Below are 23,104 nucleotides of genomic sequence, written 5' to 3'. Positions count from 1 at the left end.
GCGAGATCGTCACATTAGTCGCATTTCTCTCTGAAACGGTTACATTTATGGTCTGCCAGCCCTTGTCGCGTGCTGGGTTATGTGGGGACAATACAAGCAGCACAGTAGAACACAGGAGAAGCATCTAAGTTGATGCAATCGCCCAGTAAGAAGAGCTACATTTATAGTTTTAGTTATCGATTATTGAATTATTGGTCGGTTTGGTGCCTTGGACATGACCTAGGACCTTAAGATTTTGCATGAACCGAGGACTGGCAGCCACGTAACACGAGAAAATGTGAAAAGTGTTAATATGTAGTAAAAACCTTAGAAAATCTCCGTGTTTCGTCATTCACCATCGAATCGATATAACGCGAGATCGTCACATTGGTCGCATTTCTCTCTGAAACGGTTACATTTATGGTCTGCCAGCCCTTGTCGCGTGCTGGGTTATGTGGGGACAATACAAGCAGCACAGTAGAACACAGGAGAAGCATCTAAGTTGATGCAATCGCCCAGTAAGAAGAGCTACATTTATAGTTTTAGTTATCGATTATTGAATTATTGGTCGGTTTGGTGCCTTGGACATGACCGAGGACCTTAAGATTTTGCATGAACCGAGGACTGGCAGCCACGTAACACGAGAAAATGTGAAAAGTGTTAATATGTAGTTAAAACCTTAGAAAATCTCCGTGTTTCGTCATTCACCATCGAATCGATATAACGCGAGATCGTCACATTGGTCGCATTTCTCTCTGAAACGGTTACATTTATGGTCTGCCAGCCCTTGTCCCGTGCTGGGTTATGTGGGGACAATACAAGCAGCACAGTAGAACACAGGAGAAGCATCTAAGTTGATGCAATCGCCCAGTATGAAGAGCTACATTTATAGTTTTAGTTATCGATTATTGAATTATTGGTCGGTTTGGTGCCTTGGACATGACCTAGGACCTTTAGATTTTCCATGAACCGAGGACTGGCAGTCACGTAACACGAGAAAATGTGAAAAGTGTTAATATGTAGTAAAAACCTTAGAAAATCTCCGTGTTTCGTCATTCACCATCGAATCGATATAACGCGAGATCGTCACATTGGTCGCATTTCTCTCTGAAACGGTTACATTTATGGTCTGCCAGCCCTTGTCGCGTGCTGCGGTATGTGGGGACAATACAAGCAGCACAGTAGAACACAGGAGAAGCATCTTAGTTGATGCAATCGCCCAGTAAGAAGAGCTACATTTATAGTTTTAGTTATCGATTATCGAATTATTGGTCGGTTTGGTGCCTAGGACATGACCGAGGACCTTAAGATTTTACAAGAACCGAGGACTGGCAGCCACGTAACACGAGAAAATGTGAAAAGTGTTAATATGTAGTAAAAACCTTAGAAAACCTCCGTGTTTCGTCATTCACCATCGAATCGATATAACGCGAGATCGTCACATTGGTCGCATTTCTCTCTGAAACGGTTACATTTATGGTCTGCCAGCCCTTGTCGCGTGCTGCGGTATGTGGGGACAATACAAGCAGCACAGTAGAACACAGGAGAAGCATCTAAGTTGATGCAATCGCCCAGTAAGAAGAGCTACATTTATAGTTTTAGTTATCGATTATTGAATTATTGGTCGGTTTGGTGCCTTGGACATGACCTAGGACCTTTAGATTTTCCATGAACCGAGGACTGGCAGCCACGTAACACGAGAAAATGTGAAAAGTGTTAATATGTTGTAAAAACCTTAGAAAATCTCCGTGTTTCGTCATTCACCATCGAATCGATATAACGCGAGATCGTTACATTGGTCGCATTTCTCTCTGAAACGGTTACATTTATGGTCTGCCAGCCCTTGTCGCGTGCTGCGGTATGCGGGGACAATACAAGCAGCACAGTAGAACACAGGAGAAGCATCTTAGTTGATGCAATCGCCCAGTAAGAAGAGCTACATTTATAGTTTTAGTTATCGATTATCGAATTATTGGTCGGTTTGGTGCCTAGGACATGACCGAGGACCTTAAGATTTTACAAGAACCGAGGACTGGCAGCCACGTAACACGAGAAAATGTGAAAAGTGTTAATATGTAGTAAAAACCTTAGAAAATCTCCGTGTTTCGTCATTCACCATCGAATCGATATAACGCGAGATCGTCACATTGGTCGCATTTCTCTCTGAAATGGTTACATTTATGGTCTGCCAGCCCTTGTCGCGTGCTGCGGTATGTGGGGACAATACAAGCAGCACAGTAGAACACAGGAGAAGCATCTAAGTTGATGCAATCGCCCAGTAACAAGAGCTACATTTATAGTTTTAGTTATCGATTATTGAATTATTGGTCGGTTTGGTGCCTTGGACATGACCGAGGACCTTAAGATTTTGCATGAACCGAGGACTGGCAGCCACGTAACACGAGAAAATGTGAAAAGTGTTAATATGTAGTAAAAACCTTAGAAAATCTCCGTGTTTCGTCATTCACCATCGAATCGATATAACGCGAGATCGTCACATTGGTCGCATTTCTCTCTGAAACGGTTACATTTATGGTCTGCCAGCCCTTGTCAGGTGCTGCGGTATGTGGGGACAATACAAGCAGCACAGTAGAACACAGGAGAAGCATCTAAGTTGATGCAATCGCCCAGTAAGAAGAGCTACATTTATAGTTTTAGTTATCGATTATTGAATTATTGGTCGGTTTGGTGCCTTGGACATGACCGAGGACCGTAAGATTTCGCATGAACCGAGGACTGGCAGCCACGTAACACGAGAAAATGTGAAAAGTGTTAATATGTAGTAAAAACCTTAGAAAATCTCCGTGTTTCGTCATTCACCATCGAATCGATATAACGCGAGATTGTCACATTGGTCGCATTTCTCTCTGAAACGGTTACATTTATGGTCTGCCAGCCCTTGTCGCGTGCTGCGGTATGTGGGGACAATACAAGCAGCACAGTAGGACACAGGAGAAGCATCTAAGTTGATGCAATCGCCCAGTAAGAAGAGCTACATTTATAGTTTTAGTTATCGATTATTGAATTATTGGTCGGTTTGGTGCCTTGGACATGACCGAGGACCTTAAGATTTTGCATGAACCGAGGACTGGCAGCCACGTAACACGAGAAAATGTGAAAAGTGTTAATATGTAGTAAAAACCTTAGAAAATCTCCGTGTTTCGTCATTCACCATCGAATCGATATAACGCGAGATCGTCACATTCGTCGCATTTCTCTCTCAAACGGTTACATTTATGGTCTGCCAGCCCTTGTCGCGTGCTGCGGTATGTGGGGACAATACAAGCAGCACAGTAGAACACAGGAGAAGCATCTAAGTTGATGCAATCGCCCAGTAAGAAGAGCTACATTTATAGTTTTAGTTATCGATTATTGAATTATTGGTCGGTTTGGTGCCTTGGACTTGACCGAGGACCTTAAGATTTTGCATGAACCGAGGACTGGCAGCCACGTAACACGAGAAAATGTGAAAAGTGTTAATATGTAGTAAGAACCTTAGAAAATCTCCGTGTTTCGTCATTCACCGTCGAATCGATATAACGCGAGATCGTCACATTGGTCGCATTTCTCTCTGAAACGGTTACATTTATGGTCTGCCAGCCCTTGTCGCGTGCTGCGGTATGTGGGGACAATACAAGCTCACAGTAGAACACAGGAGAAGCATCTTAGTTGATGCAATCGCCCAGTAAGAAGAGCTACATTTATAGTTTTAGTTATCGATTATTGAATTATTGGTCGGTTTGGTGCCATGGACATGACCGAGGACCTTAAGATTTTGCATGAACCGAGGACTGGCAGCCACGTTACACGAGAAAATGTGAAAAGTGTTAATATGTAGTAAAAACCTTAGAAAATCTCCGTGTTTCGTCATTCACCATCGAATCGATATAACGCGAGATCGTCACATTGGTCGCATTTCTCTCTGAAACGGTTACATTTATGGTCTGCCAGTCCTTGTCGCGTGCTGCGGTATGTGGGGACAATACAAGCAGCACAGTAGAACACAGGAGAAGCATCTTAGTTGATGCAATCGCCCAGTAAGAAGAGCTACATTTATAGTTTTAGTTATCGATTATTGAATTATTGGTCGGTTTGGTGCCTTGGACATGACCGAGGACCTTAAGACTTTGCATGAACCGAGGACTGGCAGCCACGTAACACGAGAAAATGTGAAAAGTGTTAATATGTAGTAAAAACCTTAGAAAATCTCCGTGTTTCGTCATTCACCATCGAATCGATATAACGCGAGATCGTCACATTGGTCGCATTTCTCTCTGAAACGGTTACATTTATGGTCTGCCAGCCCTTGTCGCGTGCTGCGGTATGTGGGGACAATACAAGCAGCACAGTAGAACACAGGAGAAGCATCTAAGTTGATGCAATCGCCCAGTAAGAAGAGCTACATTTATAGTTTTAGCTATCGATTATTGAATTATTGGTCGGTTTGGTGCCTTGGACATGACCGAGGACCTTAAGATTTTGCATAAACCGAGGACTGGCAGCCACGTAACACGAGAAAATGTGAAAAGTGTTAATATGTAGTAAAAACCTTAGAAAATCTCCGTGTTTCGTCATTCACCATCGAATCGATATAACGCGAGATCGTCACATTGGTCGCATTTCTCTCTGAAACGGTTACATTTATGGTCTGCCAGCCCTTGTCGCGTGCTGCGGTATGTGGGGACAATACAAGCAGCACAGTAGAACACAGGAGAAGCATCTACGTTGATGCAATCGCCCAGTAAGAAGAGCTACATTTATAGTTTTAGTTATCGATTATTGAATTATTGGTCGGTTTGGTGCCTTGGACATGACCGAGGACCTTAAGATTTTGCATGAACCGAGGACTGGCAGCCACGTAACACGAGAAAATGTGAAAAGTGTTAATATGTAGTAAAAACCTTAGAAAATCTCCGTGTTTCGTCATTCACCATCGAATCGATATAACGCGAGATCGTCACATTGGTCGCATTTCTCTCTGAAACGGTTACATTTATGGTCTGCCAGCCCTTGTCGCGTGCTGCGGTATGTGGGGACAATACAAGCAGCACCGTAGAACACAGGAGAAGCCTCTAAGTTGATGCAATCGCCCAGTAAGAAGAGCTACATTTATAGTTTTAGTTATCGATTATTGAATTATTGGTCGGTTTGGATCCTTGGACATGACCGAGGACCTTAAGATTTTGCATGAACCGAGGACTGGCAGCCACGTAACACGAGAAAATGTGAAAAGTGTTAATATGTAGTAAAAACCTTAGAAAATCTCCGTGTTTCGTCATTCACCATCGAATCGATATAACGCGAGATCGTCACATTGGTCGCATTTCTCTCTGAAACGGATACATTTATGGTCTGCCAGCCCTTGTCGCGTGCTGCGGTATGTGGGGACTATACAAGCAGCACAGTAGAACACAGGAGAAGCATCTAAGTTGATGCAATCGCCCAGTAAGAAGAGCTACATTTATAGGTTTAGTTATCGATTATTGAATTATTGGTCGGTTTGGTGCCTTGGACATGACCGAGGACCTGAAGATTTTGCATGAACCGAGGACTGGTACCCACGTAACACGAGAAAATGTGAAAAGTGTTAATATGTAGTAAAAACCTTAGAAAATCTCCGTGTTTCGTCATTCACCATCGAATCGATATAACGCGAGATCGTCACATTGGTCGCATTTCTCTCTGAAACGGTTACATTTATGGTCTGCCAGCCCTTGTCGCGTGCTGCGGTATGTGGGGACAATACAAGCTCATAGTAGAACACAGGAGAAGCATCTAAGTTGATGCAATCGCCCAGTAAGAAGAGCTACATTTATAGTTTTAGTTATCGATTATTGAATTATTGGTCGGTTTGGTGCCTTGGACATGACCGAGGACCTTAAGATTTCGCATGAACCGAGGACTGGCAGCCACGTAACACGAGAAAATGTGAAAAGTGTTAATATGTAGTAAAAACCTTAGAAAATCTCCGTGTTTCGTCATTCACCATCGAATCGATATAACGCGAGATCGTCACATTGGTCGCATTTCTCTCTGAAACGGATACATTTATGGTCTGCCAGCCCTTCTCGCGTGCTGCGGTATGTGGGGACTATACAAGCAGCACAGTAGAACACAGGAGAAGCATCTAAGTTGATGCAATCGCCCAGTAAGAAGAGCTACATTTATAGGTTTAGTTATCGATTATTGAATTATTGGTCGGTTTGGTGCCTTGGACATGACCGAGGACCTTAAGATTTTGCATGAACCGAGGACTGGCAGCCACGTAACACGAGAAAATGTGAAAAGTGTTAATATGTAGTAAAAACCTTAGAAAATCTCCGTGTTTCGTCATTCACCATCGAATCGATATAACGCGAGATCGTCACATTGGTCGCATTTCTCTCTGAAACGGTTACATTTATGGTCTGCCAGCCCTTGTCGCGTGCTGCGGTATGTGGGGACTATACAAGCAGCACAGTAGAACACAGGAGAAGCATCTAAGTTGATGCAATCGCCCAGTAAGAAGAGCTACATTTATAGTTTTAGTTATCGATTATTGAATTATTGGTCGGTTTGGATCCTTGGACATGACCGAGGACCTTAAGATTTTGCATGAACCGAGGACTGGCAGCCACGTAACACGAGAAAATGTGAAAAGTGTTAATATGTAGTAAAAACCTTAGAAAATCTCCGTGTTTCGTCATTCACCATCGAATCGATATAACGCGAGATCGTCACATTGGTCGCATTTCTCTCTGAAACGGTTACATTTAGGGTCTGCCAGCCCATTGTCGCGTGCTGCGGTATGTGGGGACTATACAAGCAGCACAGTAGAACACAGGAGAAGCATCTAAGTTGATGCAATCGCCCAGTAAGAAGAGCTACATTTATAGTTTTAGTTATCGATTATTGAATTATTGGTCGGATTGGTGCCTTGGACATGACCGAGGACCTTAAGATTTTGCATGAACCGAGGACTGGCAGCCACGTAACACGAGAAAATGTGAAAAGTGTTAATATGTAGTAAAAACCTTAGAAAATCTCCGTGTTTCGTCATTCACCATCGAATCGATATAACGCGAGATCGTCACATTGGTCGCATTTCTCTCTGAAACGGTTACATTTATGGTCTGCCAGCCCTTGTCGCGTGCTGCGGTATGTGGGGACTATACAAGCAGCACAGTAGAACACAGGAGAAGCATCTAAGTTGATGCAATCGCCCAGTAAGAAGAGCTACATTTATAGCTTTAGTTATCGATTATTGAATTATTGGTCGGTTTGGTGCCATGGACATGACCGAGGACCTTAAGATTTTGCATGAACCGAGGACTGGCAGCCACGTAACACGAGAAAATGTGAAAAGTGTTAATATGTAGTAAAAACCTTAGAAAATCTCCGTGTTTCGTCATTCACCATCGAATCGATATAACGCGAGATCGTCACATTGGTCGCATTTCTCTCTGAAACGGTTACATTTATGGTCTGCCAGCCCTTGTCGCGTGCTGGGTTATGTGGGGACAATACAAGCAGCACAGTAGAACACAGGAGAAGCATCTAAGTTGATGCAATCGCCCAGTAAGAAGAGCTACATTTATAGTTTTAGTTATCGATTATTGAATTATTGGTCGGTTTGGTGCCTTGGACATGACCTAGGACCTTAAGATTTTGCATGAACCGAGGACTGGCAGCCACGTAACACGAGAAAATGTGAAAAGTGTTAATATGTAGTAAAAACCTTAGAAAATCTCCGTGTTTCGTCATTCACCATCGAATCGATATAACGCGAGATCGTCACATTGGTCGCATTTCTCTCTGAAACGGTTACATTTATGTTCTGCCAGCCCTTGTCGCGTGCTGCGGTATGTGGGGACAATACAAGCAGCACAGTAGAACACAGGAGAAGCATCTAAGTTGATGCAATCGCCCAGTAAGAAGAGCTACATTTATAGTTTTAGTTATCGATTATTGAATTATTGGTCGGTTTGGTGCCTTGGACATGACCTAGGACCTTAAGATTCTGCATTAACCTGGGACTGGCAGCCACGTAACACGAGAAAATGTGAAAAGTGTTAATATGTAGTAAAAACCTTAGAAAATCTCCGTGTTTCGTCATTCACCATCGAATAGATATAACGCGAGATCGTCACATTGGTCGCATTTCTCTCTGAAACGGTTACATTTATGGTCTGCCAGCCCTTGTCGCGTGCTGCGGTATGTGGGGACAATACAAGCAGCACCGTAGAACACAGGAAAAGCATCTAAGTTGATGCAATCGCCCAGTAAGAAGAGCTACATTTATAGTTTTAGTTATCGATTATTGAATTATTGGTCGGTTTGGTGCCTTGGACATGATCGAGGACCTTAAGATTTTGCATGAACCGAGGACTGGCAGCCACGTAACACGAGAAAATGTGAAAAGTGTTAATATGTAGTAAAAACCTTAGAAAATCTCCGTGTTTCGTCATTCACCATCGAATCGATATAACGCGAGATCGTCACATTGGTCGCATTTCTCTCTGAAACGGTTACATTTATGTTCTGCCAGCCCTTGTCGCGTGCTGCGGTATGTGGGGACAATACAAGCAGCACAGTAGAACACAGGAGAAGCATCTAAGTTGATGCAATCGCCCAGTAAGAAGAGCTACATTTATAGTTTTAGTTATCGATTATTGAATTATTGGTCGGTTTGGTGCCTTGGACATGACCTAGGACCTTAAGATTTTGCATTAACCGGGGACTGGCAGCCACGTAACAGGAGAAAATGTGAAAAGTGTTAATATGTAGTAAAAACCTTAGAAAATCTCCGTGTTTCGTCATTCACCATCGAATAGATATAACGCGAGATCGTCACATTGGTCGCATTTCTCTCTGAAACGGTTACATTTATGGTCTGCCAGCCCTTGTCGCGTGCTGCGGTATGTGGGGACAATACAAGCAGCACCGTAGAACACAGGAGAAGCATCTAAGTTGATGCAATCGCCCAGTAAGAAGAGCTACATTTATAGTTTTAGTTATCGATTATTGAATTATTGGTCGGTTTGGTGCCTTGGACATGACCGAGGACCTTAAGATTTTGCATGAACCGAGGACTGGCAGCCACGTAACACGAGAAAATGTGAAAAGTGTTAATATGTAGTAAAAACCTTAGAAAATCTCCGTGTTTCGTCATTCACCATCGAATCGATATAACGCGAGATCGTCACATTGGTCGCATTTCAATCTGAAACGGTTACATTTATGGTCTGCCAGCCCTTTTCGCGTGCTGCGGTATGTGGGGAAAATACAAGCAGCACAGTAGGACACAGGAGAAGCATCTAAGTTGATGCAATCGCCCAGTAAGAACAGCTACATCTACAGTTTTAGTTATCGATTATTGAATTATTGGTCGGTTTGGTGCCTTGGACATGACCTAGGACCTGAAGATTTTGCATGAACCGAGGACTGGTACCCACGTAACACGAGAAAATGTGAAAAGTGTTAATATGTAGTAAAAACCTTAGAAAATCTCCGTGTTTCGTCATTCACCATCGAATCGATATAACGCGAGATCGTCACATTGGTCGCATTTCTCTCTGAAACGGTTACATTTATGGTCTGCCAGCACTTGTCGCGTGCTGGGATATGTGGGGACAATACAAGCAGCACAGTAGAACACAGGAGAAGCATCTAAGTTGGTGCAATCGCCCAGTAAGAAGAGCTACATTTATAGTTTTAGTTATCGATTATTGAATTATTGGTCGGTTTGGTGCCTTGGACATGACCGAGGACCTTAAGATTTCGCATGAACCGAGGACTGGCAGCCACGTAACACGAGAAAATGTGAAAAGTGTTAATATGTAGTAAAAACCTTAGAAAATCTCCGTGTTTCGTCATTCACCATCGAATCGATATAACGCGAGATCGTCACATTGGTCGCATTTCTCTCTGAAACGGTTACATTTATGGTCTGCCAGCCCTTGTCGCGTGCTGCGGTATGTGGGGACAATACAAGCAGCACAGTAGAACACAGGAGAAGCATCTAAGTTGATGCAATCGCCCAGTAAGAAGAGCTACATTTATAGTTTTAGCTATCGATTATTGAATTATTGGTCGGTTTGGTGCCTTGGACATGACCGAGGACCTTAAGATTTTGCATGAACCGAGGACTGGCAGCCACGTAACACGAGAAAATGTGAAAAGTGTTAATATGTAGTAAAAACCTTAGAAAATCTCCGTGTTTCGTCATTCACCATCGAATCGATATAACGCGAGATCGTCACATTGGTCGCATTTCTCTCTGAAACGGTTACATTTATGGTCTGCCAGCCCTTGTCGCGTGCTGCGGTATGTGGGGACAATACAAGCAGCACAGTAGAACACAGGAGAAGCATCTAAGTTGATGCAATCGCCCAGTAAGAAGAGCTACATTTATAGTTTTAGTTATCGATTATTGAATTATTGGTCGGTTTGGTGCCTTGGACATGACCGAGGACCTTAAGATTTTGCATGAACCGAGGACTGGTACCCACGTAACACGAGAAAATGTGAAAAGTGTTAATATGTAGTAAAAACCTTAGAAAATCTCCGTGTTTCGTCATTCACCATCGAATCGATATAACGCGAGATCGTCACATTGGTCGCATTTCTCTCTGAAACGGTTACATTTATGGTCTGCCAGCCCTTGTCGCGTGCTGGGTTATGTGGGGACAATACAAGCAGCACAGTAGAACACAGGAGAAGCATCTAAGTTGATGCAATCGCCCAGTAAGAATAGCTACATTCATAGTTTTAGTTATCGATTATTGAATTATTGGTCGGTTTGGTGCCTTGGACATGACCGAGGACCTTAAGATTTTGCATGAACCGAGGACTGGCAGCCACGTAACACGAGAAAATGTGAAAAGTGTTAATATGCAGTAAAAACCTTAGAAAATCTCCGTGTTTCGTCATTCACCATCGAATCGATATAACGCGAGATCGTCACATTGGTCGCATTTCTCTCTGAAACGGTTACATTTATGGTCTGCCAGCCCTTGTCGCGTGCTGCGGTATGTGGGGACAATACAAGCAGCACAGTAGAACACAGGAGAAGCATCTAAGTTGATGCAATCGCCCAGTAAGAAGAGCTACATTTATAGTTTTAGTTATCGATTATTGAATTATTGGTCGGTTTGGTGCCTTGGACATGACCTAGGACCTTAAGATTTTGCATGAACCGAGGACTGGCAGCCACGTAACACGAGAAAATGTGAAAAGTGTTAATATGTAGTAAAAACCTTAGAAAATCTCCGTGTTTCGTCATTCACCATCGAATCGATATAACGCGAGATCGTCACATTGGTCGCATTTCTCTCTGAAACGGTTACATTTATGGTCTGCCAGCCCTTGTCGCGTGCTGCGGTATGTGGGGACAATACAAGCAGCACAGTAGAACACAGGAGAAGCATCTAAGTTGTATGCAATCGCCCAGTAAGAAGAGCTACATTTATAGTTTTAGTTATCGATTACTGAATTATTGGTCGGTTTGTTGCCTTGGACATGACCGAGGACCTTAAGATTTTGCCTGAACCGAGGACTGGCAGCCACGTAACACGAGAAAATGTGAAAAGTGTTAATATGTAGTAAAAACCTTAGAAAATCTCCGTGTTTCGTCATTCACCATCGAATCGATATAACGCGAGATCGTCACATTGGTCGCATTTCTCTCTGAAACGGTTACATTTATGGTCTGCCAGCCCTTGTCGCGTGCTGGGTTATGTGGGGACAATACAAGCAGCACAGTAGAACACAGGAGAAGCATCTAAGTTGATGCAATCGCCCAGTAAGAAGAGCTACATTTATAGTTTTAGTTATCGATTATTGAATTATTGGTCGGTTTGGTGCCTTGGACATGACCTAGGACCTTAAGATTTTGCATGAACCGAGGACTGGCAGCCACGTAACACGAGAAAATGTGAAAAGTGTTAATATGTAGTAAAAACCTTAGAAAATCTCCGTGTTTCGTCATTCACCATCGAATCGATATAACGCGAGATCGTCACATTGGTCGCATTTCTCTCTGAAACGGTTACATTTATGGTCTGCCAGCCCTTGTCGCGTGCTGCGGTATGTGGGGACAATACAAGCAGCACAGTAGAACACAGGAGAAGCATCTTAGTTGATGCAATCGCCCAGTAAGAAGAGCTACATTTTTAGCTTTAGTTATCGATTATCGAATTATTGGTCGGTTTGGTGCCTTGGACATGACCGAGGACCTTAAGATTTTACATGAACCGAAGACTGGCAGCCACGTAACACGAGAAAATGTGAAAAGTGTTAATATGTAGTAAAAACCTTAGAAAATCTCCGTGTTTCGTCATTCACCATCGAATCGATATAACGCGAGATCGTCACATTGGTCGCATTTCTCTCTGAAACGGTTACATTTATGGTCTTCCAGCCCTTGTCGCGTGCTGCGGTATGTGGGGACAATACAAGCAGCACAGTAGAACACAGGAGAAGCATCTAAGTTGATGCAATCGCCCAGTAAGAAGAGCTACATTTATAGTTTTAGCTATCGATTATTGAATTATTGGTCGGTTTGGTGCCTTGGACATGACCGAGGACCTTAAGATTTTGCATGAACCGAGGACTGGCAGCCACGTAACACGAGAAAATGTGAAAAGTGTTAATATGTAGTAAAAACCTTAGAAAATCTCCGTGTTTCGTCATTCACCATCGAATCGATATAACGCGAGATCGTCACATTGGTCGCATTTCTCTCTGAAACGGTTACATTTATGGTCTGCCAGCCCTTGTCGCGTGCTGCGGTATGTGGGGACAATACAAGCAGCACAGTAGAACACAGGAGAAGCATCTAAGTTGATGCAATCGCCCAGTAAGAAGAGCTACATTTATAGTTTTAGTTATCGATTATTGAATTATTGGTCGGTTTGGTGCCTTGGACATGACCGAGGACCTTAAGATTTTGCATGAACCGAGGACTGGTACCCACGTAACACGAGAAAATGTGAAAAGTGTTAATATGTAGTAAAAACCTTAGAAAATCTCCGTGTTTCGTCATTCACCATCGAATCGATATAACGCGAGATCGTCACATTGGTCGCATTTCTCTCTGAAACGGTTACATTTATGGTCTGCCAGCCCTTGTCGCGTGCTGGGTTATGTGGGGACAATACAAGCAGCACAGTAGAACACAGGAGAAGCATCTAAGTTGATGCAATCGCCCAGTAAGAATAGCTACATTTATAGTTTTAGTTATCGATTATTGAATTATTGGTCGGTTTGGTGCCTTGGACATGACCGAGGACCTTAAGATTTTGCATGAACCGAGGACTGGCAGCCACGTAACACGAGAAAATGTGAAAAGTGTTAATATGTAGTAAAAACCTTAGAAAATCTCCGTGTTTCGTCATTCACCATCGAATCGATATAACGCGAGATCGTCACATTGGTCGCATTTCTCTCTGAAACGGTTACATTTATGGTCTGCCAGCCCTTGTCGCGTGCTGCGGTATGTGGGGACAATACAAGCAGCACAGTAGAACACAGGAGAAGCATCTAAGTTGATGCAATCGGCCAGTAAGAAGAGCTACATTTATAGTTTTAGTTATCGATTATTGAATTATTGGTCGGTTTGGTGCCTTGGACATGACCGAGGACCTTAAGATTTTGCATGAACCGAGGACTGGTACCCACGTAACACGAGAAAATGTGAAAAGTGTTAATATGTAGTAAAAACCTTAGAAAATCTCCGTGTTTCGTCATTCACCATCGAATCGATATAACGCGAGATCGTCACATTGGTCGCATTTCTCTCTGAAACGGTTACATTTATGGTCTGCCAGCCCTTGTCGCGTGCTGGGTTATGTGGGGACAATACAAGCAGCACAGTAGAACACAGGAGAAGCATCTAAGTTGATGCAATCGCCCAGTAAGAAGAGCTACATTTATAGTTTTAGTTATCGATTATTGAATTATTGGTCGGTTTGGTGCCTTGGACATGACCGAGGACCTTAAGATTTTGCATGAACCGAGGACTGGCAGCCACGTAACACGAGAAAATGTGAAAAGTGTTAATATGTAGTAAAACCCTTAGAAAATCTCCGTGTTTCGTCATTCACCATCGAATCGATATAACGCGAGATCGTCACATTGGTCGCATTTCTCTCTGAAACGGTTACATTTATGGTCTGCCAGCCCTTGTCGCGTGCTGCGGTATGTGGGGACAATACAAGCAGCACAGTAGAACACAGGAGAAGCATCTAAGTTGATGCAATCGCCCAGTAAGAAGAGCTACATTTATAGTTTTAGTTATCGATTATTGAATTATTGGTCGGTTTGGTGCCTTGGACATGACCTAGGACCTTAAGATTTTGCATGAACCGAGGACTGGCAGCCACGTAACACGAGAAAATGTGAAAAGTGTTAATATGTAGTAAAAACCTTAGAAAATCTCCGTGTTTCGTCATTCACCATCGAATCGATATAACGCGAGATCGTCACATTGGTCGCATTTCTCTCTGAAACGGTTACATTTATGGTCTGCCAGCCCTTGTCGCGTGCTGCGGTATGTGGGGACAATACAAGCAGCACAGTAGAACACAGGAGAAGCATCTAAGTTGATGCAATCGCCCAGTAAGAAGAGCTACATTTATAGTTTTAGCTATCGATTATTGAATTATTGGTCGGTTTGGTGCCTTGGACATGACCGAGGACCTTAAGATTTTGCATGAACCGAGGACTGGCAGCCACGTAACACGAGAAAATGTGAAAAGTGTTAATATGTAGTAAAAATCTTAGAAAATCTCCGTGTTTCGTCATTCACCATCGAATCGATATAACGCGAGATCGTCACATTGGTCGCATTTCTCTCTGAAACGGTTACATTTATGGTCTGCCAGCCCTTGTCGCGTGCTGCGGTGTGTGGGGACAATACGAGCAGCACAGTAGAACACAGGAGAAGCATCTAAGTTGTATGCAATCGCCCAGTAAGAAGAGCTACATTTATAGTTTTAGTTATCGATTACTGAATTATTGGTCGGTTTGGTGCCTTGGACATGACCGAGGACCTTAAGATTTTGCCTGAACCGAGGACTGGCAGCCACGTAACACGAAAAATGTGAAAAGTGTTAATATGTAGTAAAAACCTTAGAAAATCTCCGTGTTTCGTCATTCACCATCGAATCGATATAACGCGAGATCGTCACATTGGTCGCATTTCTCTCTGAAACGGTTACATTTATGGTCTGCCAGCCCTTGTCGCGTGCTGGGTTATGTGGGGACAATACAAGCAGCACAGTAGAACACAGGAGAAGCATCTAAGTTGATGCAATCGCCCAGTAAGAAGAGCTACATTTATAGTTTTAGTTATCGATTATTGAATTATTGGTCGGTTTGGTGCCTTGGACATGACCTAGGACCTTAAGATTTTGCATGAACCGAGGACTGGCAGCCACGTAACACGAGAAAATGTGAAAAGTGTTAATATGTAGTAAAAACCTTAGAAAATCTCCGTGTTTCGTCATTCACCATCGAATCGATATAACGCGAGATCGTCACATTGGTCGCATTTCTCTCTGAAACGGTTACATTTATGGTCTGCCAGCCCTTGTCGCGTGCTGCGGTATGTGGGGACAATACAAGCAGCACAGTAGAACACAGGAGAAGCATCTTAGTTGATGCAATCGCCCAGTAAGAAGAGCTACATTTATAGTTTTAGTTATCGATTATCGAATTATTGGTCGGTTTGGTGCCTTGGACATGACCGAGGACCTGAAGATTTTACATGAACCGAAGACTGGCAGCCACGTAACACGAGAAAATGTGAAAAGTGTTAATATGTAGTAAAAACCTTAGAAAATCTCCGTGTTTCGTCATTCACCATCGAATCGATATAACGCGAGATCGTCACATTGGTCGCATTTCTCTCTGAAACGGTTACATTTATGGTCTGCCAGCCCTTGTCGCGTGCTGCGGTATGTGGGGCAATACAAGCAGCACAGTAGAACACAGGAGAAGCATCTAAGTTGATCCAATCGCCCAGTAAGAAGAGCTACATTTATAGTTTTAGCTATCGATTATTGAATTATTTGTCGGTTTGGTGCCTTGGACATGACCTAGGACCTTAAGATTTTGCATGAACCGAGCACTGGCAGCCACGTAACACGAGAAAATGTGAAAAGTGTTAATATGTAGTAAAAACCTTAGAAAATCTCCCTGTTTCGTCATTCACCATCGAATCGATATATTGCGAGATCGTCACATTGGTCGCATTTCTCTCTGAAACGGTTACATTTATGGTCTGCCAGCCCTTGTCGCGTGCTGCGGTATGTGGGGACAATACAAGCAGCACAGTAGAACACCGGAGAAGCATCTAAGTTGATGCAATCGCCCAGTAAGAAGAGCTACATTTATAGTTTTAGTTATCGATTATTGAATTATTGGTCGGTTTGGTGCCTTGGACATGACCGAGGACCTTAAGATTTTGCATGTACCGAGGACTGGCAGCCACGTAACACGAGAAAATGTGAAAAGTGATAATATGTAGTAAAAACCTTAGAAAATCTCCGTGTTTCGTCATTCACCATCGAATCGATATAACGCGAGATCGTCACATTGGTCGCATTTCTCTCTGAAACGGTTACATTTATGGTCTGCCAGCCCTTGTCCCGTGCTGCGGTATGTGGGGACAATACAAGCAGCACAGTAGAACACAGGAGAAGCATCTAAGTTGATGCAATCGGCCAGTAAGAAGAGCTACATTTATAGTTTTAGTTATCGATTATTGAATTATTGGTCGGTTTGGTGCCTTGGACATGACCGAGGACCTTAAGATTTCGCATGAACCGAGGACTGGCAGCCACGTAACACGAGAAAATGTGAAAAGTGTTAATATGTAGTAAAAACCTTAGAAAATCTCCGTGTTTCGTCATTCACCATCGAATCGATATAACGCGAGATCGTCACATTGGTCGCATTTCTCTCTGAAACGGTTACATTTATGGTCTGCCAGCCCTTGTCGCGTGCTGCGGTATGTGGGGACAATACAAGCAGCACAGTAGAACACAGGAGAAGCATCTAAGTTGATGCAATCGCCCAGTAAGAAGAGCTACATTTATAGTTTTAGCTATCGATTATTGAATTATTGGTCGGTTTGGTGCCTTGGACATGACCGAGGACCTTAAGATTTTGCATGAACCGAGGACTGGCAGCAACGTAACACGAGAAAACATGAAAAGTGTTAATATGTAGTAAAAACCTTAGAAAATCTCCGTGTTTCGTCATTCACCATCGAATCGATATAACGCGAGATCGTCACATTGGTCGCATTTCTCTCTGAAACGGTTACATTTATGGTCTGCCAGCCCTTGCCGCGTGCTGCGGTATGTGGGGACAATACAAGCAGCACAGTAGAACACAGGAGAAGCATCTAAGTTGATGCAATCGCGCAGTAAGAAGAGCTACATTTATAGTTTTAGTTATCGATTATTGAATTATTGGTCGGTTTGGTGCCTTGGACATGACCGAGGACCTTAAGATTTTGCATGAACCGAGGACTGGTACCCACGTAACACGAGAAAATGTGAAAAGTGTTAATATGTAGTAAAAACCTTAGAAAATCTCCGTGTTTCGTCATTCACCATCGAATCGATATAACGCGAGATCGTCACATTGGTCGCATTTCTCTCTGAAACGGTTACATTTATGGTCTGCCAGCCCTTGTCGCGTGCTGGGTTATGTGGGGACAATACAAGCAGCACAGTAGAACACAGGAGAAGCATCTAAGTTGATGCAATCGCCCAGTAAGAAGAGCTACATTTATAGTTTTAGTTATCGATTATTGAATTATTGGTCGGTTTGGTGCCTTGGACATGACCGAGGACCTTAAGATTTTGCATGAACCGAGGACTGGCAGCAACGTAACACGAGAAAATGTGAAAAGTCTTAATATGTAGTAAAAACCTTAGAAAATCTCCGTGTTTCGTCATTCACCATCGAATCGATATTACGCGAGATCGTCACATTGGTCGCATTTCTCTCTGAAACGGTTACATTAATGGTCTGCCAGCCCTTGTCGCGTGCTGCGGTATGTGGGGACAATACAAGCAGCACAGTAGAACACAGGAGAAGCATCTTAGTTGATGCAATCGCCCAGTAAGAAGAGCTACAATTATAGTTTTAGTTATCGATTATCGAATTATTGGTCGGTTTGGTGCCATGGACATGACCGAGGACCTTAAGATTTTACATGAACCGAGGACTGGCAGCCACGTAACACGAGAAAATGTGAAAAGTGTTAATATGTAGTAAAAACCTTAGAAAATCTCCGTGTTTCGTCATTCACCATCGAATCGATATAACGCGAGATCGTCACATTGGTCGCATTTCTCTCTGAAACGGTTACATTTATGGTTTGCCAGCCCTTGTCGCGTGCTGCGGTATGTGGGGACAATACAAGCAGCACAGTAGAACACAGGAGAAGCATCTAAGTTGATGCAATCGGCCAGTAAGAAGAGCTACATTTATAGTTTTAGTTATCGATTATTGAATTATTGGTCGGTTTGGTGCCTTGGACATGACCGAGGACCTTAAGATTTTGCATGAACCGAGGACTGGCAGCCACGTAACACGAGAAAATGTGAAAAGTGTTAATATGTAGTAAAAACCTCAGAAAATCTCCGTGTTTCGTCATTCACCATCGAATCGATAAACGCGAGATCGTCACATTGGTCGCATTTCTCTCTGAAACGGTTACATTTATGGTCTGCCAGCCCTTGTCGCGTGCTGCGGTATGTGGGGACAATACAAGCAGCACAGTAGAACACAGGAGAAGCATCTAAGTTGATGCAATCGCCCAGTAAGAAGAGCTACATTTATAGTTTTAGTTATCGATTATTGAATTATTGGTCGGTTTGGTGCCTTGGACATGACCGAGGACCTTACGATTTTGCATGAACCGAGGACTGGCAGCCACGTAACACGAGAAAATGTGAAAAGTGTTAATATGTAGTAAAAACCTTAGAAAATCTCCGTGTTTCGTCATTCACCATCGAATCGATATAACGCGAGATCGTCACATTGGTCGCATTTCTCTCTGAAACGGTTACATTTATGGTCTGCCAGCCCTTGTCGCGTGCTGCGGTATGTGGGGACAATACAAGCAGCACAGTAGAACACAGGAGAAGCATCTAAGTTGATGCAATCGCCCAGTAAGAAGAGCTACATTTATAGTTTTTGTTATCGATTATTGAATTATTGGTCGGTTTGGTGCCTTGGACATGACCGAGGACCTTAAGATTTTGCATGAACCGAGGACTGGCAGCCACGTAACACGAGAAAATGTGAAAAGTGTTAATATGTAGTAAAAACCTTAGAAAATCTCCGTGTTTCGTCATTCACCATCGAATCGATATAACGCGAGATCGTCACATTGGTCGCATTTCTCTCTGAAACGGTTACATTTATGGTCTGCCAGCCCTTGTCCCGTGCTGCGGTATGTGGGGACAATACAAGCAGCACAGTAGAACACAGGAGAAGCATCTAAGTTGATGCAATCGGCCAGTAAGAAGAGCTACATTTATAGTTTTAGTTATCGATTATTGAATTATTGGTCGGTTTGGTGCCTTGGACATGACCGAGGACCTTAAGATTTCGCATGAACCGAGGACTGGCAGCCACGTAACACGAGAAAATGTGAAAAGTGTTAATATGTAGTAAAAACCTTAGAAAATCTCCGTGTTTCGTCATTCACCATCGAATCGATATAACGCGAGATCGTCACATTGGTCGCATTTCTCTCTGAAACGGTTACATTTATGGTCTGCCAGCCCTTGTCGCGTGCTGCGGTATGTGGGGACAATACAAGCAGCACAGTAGAACACAGGAGAAGCATCTAAGTTGATGCAATCGCCCAGTAAGAAGAGCTACATTTATAGTTTTAGTTATCGATTATTGAATTATTGGTCGGTTTGGTGCCTTGGACATGACCGAGGACCTTAAGATTTTGCATGAACCGAGGACTGGCTGCCACGTAACACGAGAAAATGTGAAAAGTGTTAATATGTAGTAAAAACCTTAGAAAATCTCCGTGTTTCGTTATCCACCATCGAATCGATATAACGCGAGATCGTCACATTGGTCGCATTTCTCTCTGAAAAGGTTACATTTATGGTCTGCCAGCCCTTGTCGCGTGCTGCGGTATGTGGGGACAATACAAGCAGCACAGTAGAACACAGGAGAAGCATCTAAGTTGATGCAATCGCCCAGTAAGAAGAGCTACATTTATAGTTTTAGTTATCGATTATTGAATTATTGGTCGGTTTGGTGCCTTGGACATGACCGAGGACCTTAAGATTTTGCATGAACCGAGGACTGGCAGCCACGTAACACGAGAAAATGTGAAAAGTGTTAATATGTAGTAAAAACCTTAGAAAATCTCCGTGTTTCGTCATTCACCATCGAATCGATAAACGCGACATCGTCACATTGGTCGCATTTCTCTCTGAAACGGTTACATTTATGGTCTTCCAGCCCTTGTCGCGTGCTGCGGTATGTGGGGACAATACAAGCAGCACAGTAGAACACAGGAGAAGCATCTAAGTTGATGCAATCGCCCAGTAAGAAGAGCTACATTTATAGTTTTAGTTATCGATTATTGAATTATTGGTCGGTTTGGTGCCTTGGACATGACCGAGGACCTTAAGATTTTGCATGAACCGAGGACTGGCAGCCACGTAACACGAGAAAATGTGAAAAGTGTTAATATGTAGTAAAAACCTTAGAAAATCTCCGTGTTTCGTCATTCACCATCGAATCGATATAACGCGAGATCGTCACATTGGTCGCATTTCTCTCTGAAACGGTTACATTTATGGTCTGCCAGCCCTTGTCGCCTGCTGCGGTATGTGGGGACAATACAAGCAGCACAGTAGAACACAGGAGAAGCATCTAAGTTGATGCAATCGCCCAGTAAGAAGAGCTACATTTATAGTTTTAGTTATCGATTATTGAATTATTGGTCGGTTTGGTGCCTTGGACATGACCTAGGACCTTTAGATTTTCCATGAACCGAGGACTGGCAGCCACGTAACACGAGAAAATGTGAAAAGTGTTAATATGTAGTAAAAACCTTAGAAAATCTCCGTGTTTCGTCATTCACCATCGAATCGATATAACGCGAGATCGTCACATTGGTCGCATTTCTCTCTGAAACGGTTACATTTATGGTCTGCCAGCCCTTGTCGCGTGCTGCGGTATGTGGGGACAATACAAGCAGCACAGTAGAACACAGGAGAAGCATCTTAGTTGATGCAATCGCCCAGTAAGAAGAGCTACATTTATAGTTTTAGTTATCGATTATCGAATTATTGGTCGGTTTGGTGCCTAGGACATGACCGAGGACCTTAAGATTTTACAAGAACCGAGGACTGGCAGCCACGTAACGCGAGAAAATGTGAAAAGTGTTAATATGTAGTAAAAACCTTAGAAAATCTCCGTGTTTCTTCATTCACCATCGAATCGATATAACGCGAGATCGTCACATTGGTCGCATTTCTCTCTGAAACGGTTACATTTATGGTCTGCCAGCCCTTGTCGCGTGCTGCGGTATGTGGGGACAATACAAGCAGCACAGTAGAACACAGGAGAAGCATCTAAGTTGATGCAATCGCCCAGTAAGAAGAGCTACATTTATAGTTTTTGCTATCGATTATTGAATTATTGGTCGGTTTGGTGCCTTGGACATGACCGAGGACCTTAAGATTTTGCATGAACCGAGGACTGGCAGCCACGTAACACGAGAAAATGTGAAAAGTGTTAATATGTAGTAAAAACCTTAGAAAATCTCCGTGTTTCGTCATTCACCATCGAATCGATATAACGCGAGATCGTCACATTGGTCGCATTTCTCTCTGAAACGGTTACATTTATGGTCTGCCAGCCCTTGTCGCGTGCTGCGGTATGTGGGGACAATACAAGCAGCACAGTAGAACACAGGAGAAGCATCTAAGTTGATGCAATCGCCGAGTAAGAAGAGCTACATTTATAGTTTTAGTTATCGATTATTGAATTATTGGTCGGTTTGGTGCCTTGGACATGACCGAGGACCTTAAGATTTTGCATGAACCGAGGACTGGCAGCCACGTAACACGAGAAAATGTGAAAAGTGTTAATATGTAGTAAAAACCTTAGAAAATCTCCGTGTTTCGTCATTCACCATCGAATCGATATAACGCGAGATCGTCACATTGGTTGCATTTCTCTCTGAAACGGTTACATTTATGGTCTGCCAGCCCTTGTCGCGTGCTGGGTTATGTGGGGACAATACAAGCAGCACAGTAGAACACAGGAGAAGCATCTAAGTTGATGCAATCGCCCAGTAAGAAGAGCTACATTTATAGTTTTAGCTATCGATTATTGAATTATTAGTCGGTTTGGTGCCTTGGACATGACCTAGGACCTTAAGATTTTGCATGAACCGAGGACTGGCAGCCACGTAACACGAGAAAATGTGAAAAGTGTTAATATGTAGTAAAAACCTTAGAAAATCTCCGTGTTTCGTCATTCACCATCGAATCGATATAACGCGAGATCGTCACATTGGTCGCATTTCTCTCTGAAATGGTTACATTTATGGTCTGCCAGCCCTTGTCGCGTGCTGCGGTATGTGGGGACAATACAAGCAGCACAGTAGAACACAGGAGAAGCATCTAAGTTGATGCAATCGCCCAGTAAGAAGAGCTACATTTATAGTTTTAGTTATCGATTATTGAATTATTGGTCGGTTTGGTGCCTTGGACATGACCGAGGACCTTAAGATTTTGCATGAACCGAGGGCTGGCAGCCACGTAACACGAGAAAATGTGAAAAGTGTTAATATGTAGTAAAAACCTTAGAAAATCTCCGTGTTTCGTCATTCACCATCGAATCGATATAACGCGAGATCGTCACATTGGTCGCATTTCTCTCTGAAACGGTTACATTTATGGTCTGCCAGCCCTTGTCGCGTGCTGCGGTATGTGGGGACAATACAAGCAGCACAGTAGAACACAGGAGAAGCATCTAAGTTGATGCAATCGCCCAGTAAGAAGAGCTACATTTATAGTTTTAGTTACCGATTATTGAATTATTGGTCGGTTTGGTGCCTTGGACATGACCGAGGACC

Source organism: Schistocerca nitens, chromosome 12 (genome assembly GCF_023898315.1).
Source record: "Schistocerca nitens isolate TAMUIC-IGC-003100 chromosome 12, iqSchNite1.1, whole genome shotgun sequence".
NCBI lineage: Eukaryota > Metazoa > Arthropoda > Insecta > Orthoptera > Acrididae > Schistocerca > Schistocerca nitens.
The sequence above is the reverse complement of the archived record's forward strand: the minus strand, read 5'-3'. Positions refer to the sequence as shown.